Source organism: Ranitomeya variabilis, chromosome 1 (assembly GCF_051348905.1).
Source record: "Ranitomeya variabilis isolate aRanVar5 chromosome 1, aRanVar5.hap1, whole genome shotgun sequence".
Lineage (NCBI taxonomy): Eukaryota > Metazoa > Chordata > Amphibia > Anura > Dendrobatidae > Ranitomeya > Ranitomeya variabilis.
Window position 1 is genome coordinate 733,611,445 of NC_135232.1, and position 13,123 is coordinate 733,624,567.

Consider the following 13,123-nt stretch of genomic DNA (forward strand, 5'->3'; position numbering starts at 1 on the left):
AGTGAGAAACGAGATCACGCAAAAGGAGAAATACCAGTAGGGGTCGTGCTGTAAGACCGAGGCAACATCCTACTGAGGCGCACTACCGGTGGCCGGAACGCCGAGGGAGTATAATAACATTCAGCTTCAAGCAATACTCCAAACAGCGGCAGGACAGTCAGTCTAAGGCGGGCTGTCTAACTTAAATCACCTATGCAGTCTTGGGGGGCAACTTGTGGAGAGGGGCGACTCTAGGGTCCCGGAAGAGCTCCGAGCCTACCCGTCAAACGGGTGCCATCCCAACCAGAACACCAGGGAGGGACGGAGGATTAGCAGAACATCATCTAATTGAGTTGTGAGGGAACTTAAGAAACAGACACAACAGTTGTGGGGACTTTCCGTAAGCACAGCAGGGAAGGACCACAACACATAGCGCTAGAAGGAAGGCACCGATTTCCACCTGTGAAGAGAACTCTGGAGGTGCCATTAGACCGGCCGGTCTTGCGCAGCCTGGTGAACCGTATTCCGGACTGAGGACCCAGAGATCTTCAGTAAAGAGGTAAAGAGACTGCAACCTGGTGTCCTCGTTATTTACTGCACTGCACCACCACAGCCTCATCACCATCACCTGTTATATCTATTACACTGTGCGCCCCTCGGCAGGGTCACGGACCGGGCCTAGCCACCGTGACAACCCCGGAGCAGAGACTCAGAGGCCCGGCACCGGGTAGCCCTCGGCCCTGCGGCAGTGGGGGCGCTACATATACCCATGTGTGGTTGTGAAGAGGTGCATGAGAATACACCGCCCCAAAACAGAGAATGTACTGTATTTGAGGTTATGTTTTGCTGTTTTCACTTGGTGATGTACAGAAGTCTTTTCCAATCCAGCCCTTGTTCATTTTTATAAGAGTCAGACTGTCAGCATTTTCAGTTGACAGGCGGATGCACTTATCTGTTATAATTCCACCAGCGGCACTAAAAACCCGCTCTGACAAAACACTAACAGCAGTGCAGGCAAGAATCTCCAAGGCATAGAGAGCCAGTTCATGCCATGTGTACCTCCAAGGCATTGTGAGCCAGTTCATGCCACTGGTCCAGCTTGGATACCCAATAATTAAAAGATAAATTTGTAGAAAGCATAAAAGGCCCCCAGACAATAGAACCACCATGGTACCATGCAGGGAAACCTAAATGGAAACAAGTGTGCAGGACACACCAAATAATGATATAACCACAAAAGAAAAAAAGGTGTACCAGTCCTAGTATAAACCACAATTAATTTTATTTAATTTAAACAATAAAACATGAGACAAATCAATCAGTGACAGTATAGGGTTAAAACCGGCGCACAGGCCGTGGCTGCAACAAGGGGAAAAGCACGGCACCCATCATACAACCATAGAAGTGAAGGCTCAAACTCATATACAAAACATCCACAGGCGAGCAGTATATGTAAACTCCATAGTCCAGTTATCAGAACGCATGTGAACGAAACAGATCAGAGAGCCAGAACATACCGATATAAGTAGAACAATGGATGTACAGCAGGTGCCGTGACGTCCCCCTCCTCCCGACGTACGTTTCGGGTATCCCTTCCTCAAGGGAGGCGTACCCCTGAAGTGATTCCCCGTCCTAATATGCAGAGGCTGCCGGACCTTCCATGGCATTTCGACGAGCTAAAAATCTGAAGGACCACCTGGTCTCCAGTCACTACTCAGGTGGCGGGGTAGTTACATTCCTTGATAGATTTCCTAGGAGTGTGGGGTGTTATTTCGTTCACATGCGTTCTGATAACTGGACTATGGAGTTTACATATACTGCTCGCCTGTGGATGTTTTGTATATGAGTTTGAGCCTTCACTTCTATGGTTGTATGATGGGTGCCGTGCTTTTCCCCTTGTTGCAGCCACGGCCTGTGCGCCGGTTTTAACCCTATACTGTCACTGATTGATTTGTCTCATGTTTTATTGTTTAAATTAAATAAAATTAATTGTGGTTTATACTAGGACTGGTACACCTTTTTTTCTTTTGTGGTTATACCAATAATTAAAAGGCACAGAGGAATCCCGGAGGATGTTTGTGCGATCTGCAAGGTACTCCCTCAGCATCTTCCCAAACATTACACTTCTTGTGACAACACCCCTTGCCTATGTCCAGGGACAATGGGAGGGTCTGTGAAAACTGTCCTAGAACTTTGCCATTGTTCCCCTGCCTGAGCTGGATTGTACTTCTGTCTCTCTCGCTTGGACTCCTTGGTTGTACAACAAATTCTGACGTCTGCTGCCAGCGTTCTCACATGGGAATTTTCTAATTAATTCTGCTACAAGGGCCCACTGGTACTGCAACATTTTAGTACACCTGTCTGCCTCTGGCAGAAGAGATTGAAAGTTCTCCTTGCAGGGTGGGTCTAGAAGTGTCACCAACCAGTAATGAGTGTAACCCAAAATTTTTATAATGTGAGGGTCACGTGAAATGCAGCGCAACATAAAGTCAGCCATGCGTGCCAGACTGCTAACAGGCATGACTTCCGTGTCCTCACCAACAGGATGACTGACCATGCTGTCCTCCTCCTCCCTGTCCTCAGGCCATCCCCGCTGAACAGACGGTATGATAGCTGTGTTTGTAGTACCGTCTATAGTGCATGAAAGTAGCTCCTGTTCTTTCTCCTCCTCCTCCTCCTCATTAACTACCAATCCACGTTGAGAAGACATGAGGCTGGGCTGAGTGTAATCCCCCTGTATGGTTCCTTGCTCCAAGTCCTCGTGCTCTGCCTGCAATGCATCTTCTTTAATTGTGAGCAGAGAGGTTTTGAGAATGCTGAGAAGCGGGATGGTGACACTAATTATGGCGTCATCGCCGCTCACCATCTTGGTGCAGTCCTCAAAGTTTTGGAGGATGGTACATATGTCGGACATCCATGTCCACTCCTGAGGTCTTATGTGTGGAGTCTGAACTGAATATCGACGGCCTTGTTGATGTTGGTAGTCAACAACTGCCCTCTTCTGCTAACAAATCCATTTCAACATATGCAGCGTAGAGTTCCAGCGCGTGGGGACATCACACATCAGCCAGTGAGCTGGAAGCCGCTCAAGGTGTAGCTGACTTTCTAAAATGGACAGACAAATGGCGTACTTTCACTAGCAGATTCTGCAGCTCCGGGTAGCTTTTCAGAAAATGTTGAACCATGAATGATGTTAAGCACATGGGCCAAGCAAGGTACGTATGTGAGCTCACCTTGTCACACACGACCATGCCTGGCTGTAGGTTCAACGGTGTCATCCAAATATCTGACTGCTCTTTTAGCGCTGTCCACAACTCTTCTGCATTGTGCGGTTTGTCACCTATGCAGATTAGCTTCAGCACAGCCTGTTGCTGAATTCAGAGATGGAGGATGAAGAAGAGGAGGAGGAGGTGCTGGAGCTGCAAACTGTGGGGGCAACTCTGATTGACATAGGGCCAGCAATCCTTGGTGTGGGGAGGATGTGTTCCATCCCAAGGTCCGACTGGCTTCCACTATGTTAACCCAGTGTGCCGTCGGTGAGATGTACCGTCCCTGCCCACAAGCACTTGTCCACGTGTCCGTGGTTAGGTGCACTTTCCCTGTAACAGCATTGATGAGGGCATGGGTAATGTTGTGGGACACATGCTGGTGTAATGCTGGTACAGCACACTGGGAGAAAAAGTGGTGACAGGGGACCGAGTACCTTGGGACGGCCGCCACCATCAGGTTGCGGAAAGCTTCCGTCTCAAAGAGCCTAAAAGGCCACATTTCTAGTGCAAGCAGAAGAGAAATATTAGAATTTAGGACTGTGGCCTGTGGGGCATTTGCTGGGTATTTCCGCTTGCGCTCCTAAGACTGGGTTATAGACAACTGAAGGCTGTGCTGGGACAAGGACCTGGACAGGCTTGATGATGTTGCTACTTGACTGTGGGCAACAACAAGTGCAGAGCTAGAGGCATCTTCACATGCACGGTGTACTGGGGATTGGCTTCTATGCAGACAGTAGTCCTGGAGCCTGGGGTTTGGCCCACAAAGTCGGGTGCTTTGTTGTTATGTGCCTGATCATGCTGGTGGTGGTCAGGCTGGTTGTTTTGCTACCCCTGCTGATGTGGATATGGCAGGTGCTGCAAGTGGCCTGTTTGGGGTTATCGGCAGAGTCTTTAGAAAATAACCAGACTCGGGAAGATCTAACAGTTGGAATGGAACTTCACTCATGTTGGTCTTACGGGGAATGGATGCATGCCTTCTGTCTGTGGCCACCACACTGCTTCTTCCTGCCTGTTGGGGTGATATGCCTCCTTCCCCATGTGTGCTGCGGCCCCTCAGTCACATAGTCATCCACCACCTCGTCTTCCACATCCGCACCCTGCTCCTCCTTCTGACTTTCTGGCAATTGTGTCTCATCATCGTCCACCTCTTCTGACACTTTCCCACCATCATCTTCGTGTGACCGGGGCTGGTCAAAGCTTTGGGCATCTCTACATGCGATCTCATCTGTCACCACATCAAGTTGACCGGCCGAGAGTCTGGAATCTTGAAATGAAAAATTGAACAGCTCTTCAGAGTGTCCAAGTGTGGGATCAGTTGTCTCAGGGCACTCGGCATGGTGGGAGGAAGGAGGATCAGGGTGAGGAATATCCGGGCCACACTCATGGCTACTCAGACTTGACCATATGGAAGACATGGTGGTGGTGGTAGTGGCTAAGTGACTGATAGCATTATCGGCTATCCAACCAACAACCGTGTCACACTGCTCTGGCTTCAATAGTGGTGTGCTGTGGTCCCCTAGAAACTGGGACAGGAAGGTCAAGCGAGAAGATGTGGGTCTTTGTTGTGGCCCACTTTCACCTTGGCTACAGCCTCATCCTCTGCATGCACCATCAGCATCACGTCCACTTCCTCGTCCCTTGCCCCTTGCATTGCCCATTTTAAATGGACTACTGCATTATTTCAAAAGCTCAACACAAATGTATTTATTAGGAGCGAAATAATATCTGATCAGTATGCCTGCAAATCTACGATTTTTCAAACACAAACACCAGGCAGGCCTCAGCCTGAAATAACAGACTGTATTCAATTTTTGGGGGCTTTTTTGTGAATTTAATGTATGCAAAATAGTGCTGTATATAAGTAGAGTAACAGACAACAAAAACAGTGGCAAAACGGCCTACAATGCCCGAACTTGGTGCACGCAGATATATGAGGCCTTTTTTGGTGAATTTAAAGGGAACCTGTCACCCCTCTCAGGAGTTTGTGTCTTCTGATTTATTCACACTGTGCATGCCCAAGGGTTAACAACACAGCCCAGGCTCCGGGACAGATTCAAACAACGCTGAAGAGGCGGTGCCCGGCGCGCACAGGCCCGGAGTGACGGCTGTGCTGCGTCAGATTAGGAAGGAAAGACCCGCCTCCCTGGTGATTTCAGGGTAAGAGGGGGCACATTTTATAAGTGATTATTTCAGCGTGTGCAGGCATCATAACTAAAAGAGCCACCTTGTCAGAATGCAGCATTTGTGCTGCACAAGGTGGCACTTTTAGTTACAAACGCCTGAGGGGGGGTGGCAGGTTCCCTTTAAAACACCAAAAAAAAACAGTGGCACAAGGCTAGCACACACAACTATGCTACGTATGCCTGACAAACTGATTTTTAAACAGGCCTCAGTCTGAAAGAACAGACTGTATATTTTATGGGGGGCGGTGAATTTTTGTGAAAAAAAATGCAATTAAGTATATAGTAAAGAAGCTGCAGCAGCAGCAGACAGTTATAGAGCTTTGGGAAGGATGCAGTGGGAGCAATGTATGCACATACAGTGCCTGCAGGCCTTGCACTGCTGTGGATATGCTGTGCCCTGCCAACCTAGCGCTGCAATATCGGGACCCACGAATTAGCCCTAAAAAAGGACTGTTGGTTTCTCAGGAGTTGTGGATTTAACAGTTGCAGACCTACACTAACTATAAAAACCATGATTCTGACCCTATCTCGGCAGCAGCTCTCCCTACTCTCGCTGAATCCGGAGCTGAATGCGGCGAGCAGGGCTGCACCAGGTCTCTTATACTCAGGATGATGCTGTGCGACCAAGCCAATCACTGCATGACCACAACAAAGATGGCTGTGGCATTTCATGGTCTGGCAGACAATCCCTGCAGTGTGATTGGGTCTCTAAAGTCCACCAAAAATGCTGGGTGGAGACACCAGTTACTGCCGAATAATCCCAGAAATGCTTGGTGCTCAGCGAGTACACCGAGTACATTGATACTCGGGCGAGTAACGAGTAGTGGCGAGCATGTTCGCTCATCACTAGTCCTTATTTATACCCACATCTGTCCTTCAGGCCATCATCCACTGGTCAGGGGGAAGGTGTCATGGGTGTGTCAGATGTAATAGACAGTCACTCTGCATCTGACTGCAGAAGGTCTCTACGTTTGACATTACACACAACTCCTTAATCATTTTGACTCTTGGACCCAGTGGCATCCTCCCTCCTGCTCTAATTGACACATCTGGGCCTGGGCGTTTATTATTCCCCTGTCTGCTTCAGAGAGTTGATGGCGATATTCACATTTCTCCTATGTGAAGACTTGGAGCTATAGCAGTCGGCTGATTTCCTCTCTGTAGCTCTTGGAGGATGTCTGGTGTTTCCTCTCTAAGTCTGGTTAAGTTAAGTCACTTCCCCCTAGTCTGTCTTCCTTTTTGTCTTTAATTTACAGTAGGGACTGACAAGTGCCCATCCCTTCCCGTCCCTATCCAGGGCTTAGCTCCAGGGAGATACAGGGCTTAGGTTTCCTGCTCGGTGATTGGTGAGGAACCAATTTAGGGACAGGGTGTTATTATGTAAGAGGGTGCCAGAGTAGGGTCACACTTCTCCCTTCCCCTTTAAGACAAATGTATTATTTTATGATTATTAACTTGCATGCCTGTTTTATAATGCTGTACAGTGTTGAAAGGGACAGTGTAGGGTTAGAAGTAGTAGTTAGGAATGGGATGCACAGTTTAGTAGTAGTAAGGGGAGGGGGCACTCTACTGCAGTATTATTAGGAGAAGTTATGCTCACATCACAAGGGACTTTCCAGGTTGGGAGGAGCTAGAATTGGGCATAGTGTACTTGAGTGTAGGAACTTCCTGATAAAGATCAGTGTGGTGATGATATGGGGAGAGAAGACAGATAAGCCAAGGGGCTGGAGAGGATTAAGGACATAAGGGACCCCAATGAGAAACAGCGAGCGGGCGGTCACTTTACAGTTCAGTGTTCATTCTGGACTAGGCAGAATTATAGATGCATCTTTCTTCTTCCAAGAGAAGCCGGATGGAAGATCGACTGAAGCTAGTGGACCAAAAGGCATTGGAGCTGCAGGGGTGCAAAGAATGTCTTCAGGACTAAGAATATCAGATAGAACAGGGAAAGGTCAGGAACTGCAAAAGAAAACAGATTGTACTGTATTTGTACCTGAACTCCTGTGTGTGGGTAAAGCTGATTTGTTGGAAATGAGTCCTAAGTCTGAATTTGATTTGTGGACTCTGAATTGGGAACCAGGTTTGCAGAACGGAAGGGATGCAGAGACTAAAGTGAGTGTTCTGCTCCTCATGCATCACACACCACAGACAGAACATTACATTTCCTTTGTGGAGTGCCAGGGTGTGGGAACACAACAGCCCCTTGCCATGACTACCACCCTGGACACCTCACAATTAGATCTGCTTAGGGATCTCCACTCCCCCTCTCCCTAGTATCTGGGTTTCGCTCATCCCTTTGTGTTGCACTTAGTCTTTCCTATACTGAGCGTGATAGAAGGTGGGATGAAGTAAACTCTCATTGTTCGAGTATTCATTCTGCATAGTTTGTTCTCCAATGTATGCAGGTCAACACGCTGCATGGATTGATACAATGCGTAATCAACCTATTAGCAAGCAACAATTGCTCAATTACCCGGTGTCGTTGTCCTCAAAGAATAGCAGCACAATAAGCTGCAACAAAGAGTCAATGTTCAGGCTCATATGAACAATGGCCTATGTCTTTTGACATACTGAGAAATACATCTGGCCAAATTAGGAATAAATGCTGTGTCATTACAGTGTTCTCATTTGTACATAAAACAGTGAGAAATCACCAATATAAGGTATTAATATATGTAAGACAAGCAATTATGATACAATATTTACATTCAGATTTCTATTATTATTACCATTTATTAGAGTGTTTTATAATACAAATATATTAAATTCTGATTTTTGGATAATTCCATATCTGAAACTAAAAATAAAGACTGGAGTTTGTAGTGTCATGGCAATGCCTAGGGGCAATGTCTATGGACAATGTCTATGGGCAATGACTAGGGGCAATAACTACGGTGCAATGGCTACGAGTAATGACTAGGGACAGGGCAACCATTAGCAACTTCAAGGACCATAAAGTGGGTGAGTCAACAATCTCCAATGGCTGCAAGACTGTTCTCTGTTGTGAACTGTGTTTTTGGGCTCCCTCTTGTGGTCACAAGTGGTACTGTGTGAGTGCTGTCTTTGGGCTCCCTCTGGTGGCTCTTTGTGTCTTTCTGCAGGTCTGAGGCGGATCAGCTGTCTCGTTATCTGTTAGCTGGTTTCTTATTTAGCTCACCTGGACTTTCAGTGTTTGCCTGCTGTCGATGTATTCAGTGCTATCTTGATCCTCCTGAATTCCTTCGCTATCAGTCTCTCCAAGAGAAGCTAAGTTTTCTGTTTGGTTATTTTTTGCTCATTAGTGTTCAATATGTTTCTTGGTTATTTACTTGTCCTTGTCCAGCTTGCTAATATGTGATTTCCTTGCTTGCTGGTAGCTCTAGGGGGCTGAGTTTCTCCCCTCACACCGTTAGTTGGTGTGGGGGTTCTTGTATTCTCAGCGTGGATATTTTGTATAGGGTTTTTTACTTACCGCACAGTTCCCTACCTGTCTTCTGCTATCTAGTATTAGTGGGCCTCATTTGCTGAATCTGTTTTCATTTCTACGTTTTGTATTTTCCCCTTACCTCACCGTTAATATTTGTTGGGGGCTTACTATATCTTTGGGGTCATTTCTCTGAGGCAAGTGAGGTCTTACTTTCTCTATAGGGGTAGCAAGTTTCTCAGGCTGCGTCGAGACGTCCAGGAATTTAGGCACGCTCACCGGCTGCCTTCAGTGTGTTTGGTTAGGATCAGGTTTTGCGGTCAGTCCAGTTACCACCTCCCTAGAGCTCGTTCTATGTTCAGTAACTTAGCTAGTTCATTCTGTGATCCTCAGCCACTAAAGATCATAACCGTTCTCCTAATCTAAATGGGCTTGATAAATGCAGTTGGACAACTCTTAATGGTATAATTGCAACCTTACCATGGAAGAATGAATCCAAGCACCCCTATAATTACTAATGATCGGAGATTGACTGTAACCAGTGGTCACTGCGATTAATTACTTTGATTCTTTGTTATTTGGATATCATCCCAGAAATCAAAGAACCACAAACCCTTCCACCTGCACTTTATCTATAATTCACTATTCGTAGCACTTTCCGCCCCTGATGATCCAGACTGATCGCTGTGCAAGTTGCTACAGTAACATTTGATCAGGGAAAGAATCTGTGCCGCTCCCCAGGTTACATGTACACTGTGTGTAATTACGCTATGCTAATCCTTTCATTATCACAGAGCTCAAGTTTTCAAACTCCCATACCGAGAAAGTGTTAAAATACTCAATACAGACAGAAAGGAGATTTAACACCATCAGACATGTGTCATAGAAAAGTCGAGACCACAAAAAAGAAGGAAAAGGGCGCAGTTTTAGTCAATTTAAAGATAGTGCAAGAAAAAAGAGAGGGGGTGCTATACCTAGTCATCAATTTGAAACAATAGCACACCGCTGTTCTGAAGATGGAGGACGCCAAGATGGATGCTGGTTCCGTGAGAGGTAAGCGGGGAGTAAGCTGCCGAATGGATGTATATCCCGTTGCCTTCAGCACAGCGGTATGCTATTGCTTCAAATTGATGACATATTTAAACCGGATATACTCACCTTAGGCTCACTTCCCATGAGGAAGCTGCTGCTGCAGCGATACGCGTGGGGCTTCTCCCACTCCCCACTTTATTCTTGGGTCATTGAACCAGCCTGACTCTGTTCCTTGAAGACGAACTTTGAGCCTGGAACATGGTGGCTCTGGTGCATTGGACAGTCTGGTGGTCCTATCTATCTTAAGCATGCCATCACAATAACAAGGCCTCTGTAGATATCTATCAGGTTGTATTCATGTATATACTTATGTGAACGTTATTTTGGGATGCCTTTTATGGCTCACTATACATGGTATTTATTCGGGGTACCCCTTGATTTAATTTTGGTGCAGTACTCAAAGTTTTGAAGAACTTCACATAGGTCAGCGATCCACACCCACTCGGCAGTTGTTATGTGTGGGGGCTGAGTGTTACTTTGATGGGCATTGATAAGCTGGAATTCAGACTGCTGCTCACTAAGCCTTGCCAACTTATGAACCGCCTACCGCCTCAACACATATATCTAACTGTCCCTGTGTTGTCCATTCAAAATGTTCTTCAGAACCATCTTCCTTGTATCTTGTTCTCACACGCTTTATGCATTAAATAGCCTTCTATGTTTCTGTTCTTTTACACATACTAGTTGATAACCGGTTCAGGCAGCATTACATGAACATCCGATTTCTTACATTATGGATGGTCAGAGCAAGTTGAAAAGGCAAACTTTCCAGGACTAGCAATCTGGCAATGCGGGTGCTTCACGTTTTGGCCTGTGGATGGGTAAATATTTCTGCTTCATATTAAACATCTGGGGCAGGGACAAGTGAACAATGCGCGTGGACAACAAACTGGATGTGGTTGCTGAATGCTGTGTCTGTCCAAATGCAGGTAGTGGGCAGGAGGCATCATCGCCTTCTTTATGATTTTGTACCCAGGGGGAACCCCTACTGAGGTGCTTGGCTGCCATGTGCTTTTGCATGCTGGTGGAGTTCAGGTTATCAGTGTTCTTGCCTCTTCTTAGCTTGGTTTGGCAGATTCTGCAAATTTTAGTTGTTTTATCTGAAGAATTTTCAGAAACCACTACCTACCTCTTCTTGTTTGTTTTCTTGCTACGGATCCATCCCTCTCTGCACTGCTGTGCTCGCTAGGCATGCCACCGTACCAGGTTGGATATGTGTCATCATCATCGACCACATCATCTTCCAATTCATCAATATGATTCTCCTTCTGAGTTGTGATTTGAGGCTGTCCTAATGGCAACTTTTATTTCTACACATTTCCTCATAAAGATAATAGAGGAAAAAGATGTAATATTGCAAAATATATTTATTAAAATGTACAACTTTTATTAATAAATCAATTAAAAATTATTAATGGTAAAAATTCAAGCATAGGAGAACAACAAAAGGAAAACACTGACTCTAGAGTTTGCAAAGCACCATATGCTATTCAGGTGCCTTGGACCTTACCATCTGGGAAAAAAAAGAGCCTCATCCACAATTACCACAAAATACTTAAATCTGTCATTGATGTTAGAGGGGGCAATACACGGTATTAAGAAATGGGGTATGTGAACTCTTGATCAGGGTCATTTGGATGTTTTGGGTTGTCATTATGATTTAAATAGAGAAAACACGGTAGTTTGACAATAAATGGCTTCACCCAACCACTAACCATGAGTGGAGAAAACGTTTTGGTGTTATCATTCATATTCTCTGAAAAAAGGTCAAGAAAGCAAAAATTCAATCGGGATATGTAAACTTTTGAGCACAACTGTATATATTCTAATAAAATCAATAAATAAACTAATAAATCACAGGAAATAAACAAGAGGAAGAGGTGTATCCTCAAACCCTCTGTATAAGGTACTTACAAAGTGACTTGTGCTTTATCTTTGGTGTGTCATGTTTCCTTACCCCGACAACTTTGTGTCGCCATGAGCTTCTTCAATAGGGGGCCTGAGCTATAAGGTGGCCTCAGTTCCTGTTATAATTAATCGGATACCTTCTCTTGTCTTTCTCACCCATGAATAGACTTAACAAATTCATCCTAATCAAAGATTTATATCTTTTTTGCCGCCAATTAACATTTAAATTGTTGTACCATCAACCTTCTCTTGTCGAATCTCTCCCTGTTAGTGACAGACAAGTGCTTTTGGATCTTCTGGAACTACTACAAGAAAACGAGGGCTCAGTTGCAGGGCACCACTTCTCCAGGCGACTACCTTCACAGGCTACTCCATCGTTCTCCCTTTTTCCTGCCGTTCAGATTTTCTTCGATAAGGTATGTTTCGATATCAACAATCTGAAACTGGACCCACATAGGCACAATAATTTTGGTGCGGATGAAAGAAAGGCTCTTCAGAATTTAAAAAACAACAGAGACTTTGTAGTGCGCGAGGCCGATAAAGGGGGCAATGTGGTTCTCTAGCCCCACGAAATGTATATGGGCGAAGTACTGCGTCAACTTCAGAAGTCTGATTGTTATGTTCTGTTACCTTCTGATCCTACGGATTTTTTCAAGGACAAAATTGATCATCTCATCAACAGGGCTCTTCAGGAGAATATTTTGACGAAAAAGGAAGCTGATTTCCTGACCACTCCCTCGCCTATCATTCCGACGTTCTATGCACTTCCCGAAGTGCATAAGTCTCTCACCGTACCACCAGGTAGGCCCATAGTCTCTGGCATCGGCAGCCTCTTTGAACGCCCCTGTATCTATGTGGATCATTACTTACAACCATTGGTCCTGTCCTTGGACTCCTATATTAGAGACTCGTCAAATCTTATACAGCTCCTTGAGAATGTACACCTGCCTCTCAATACCTACATCGTCAGCCTTGATGTAGAATCGCTCTATACCAGTATCACACACCAGTTGGGCATACAAGCTGTTAGATACTTCCTGGATAAAAACATCAATAGAGACACTATGCTTGATAGTTTCCTTTTGGAACTATTACATTTTATTTTAGATAAGAACTATTTTGTCTTCGACAGGAAGTACTGTAGACAAACCTCTGGTACAGCCATGGGGGCTCGATGCGCACCATCGTACGCTAATCTTTTTCTTGGATGGTGGGAGGAGCAGTCTTTGAGGATATGGCATTCACAACAAAGACGGCAATATGGCAATGTTATATTGACGATATTATCG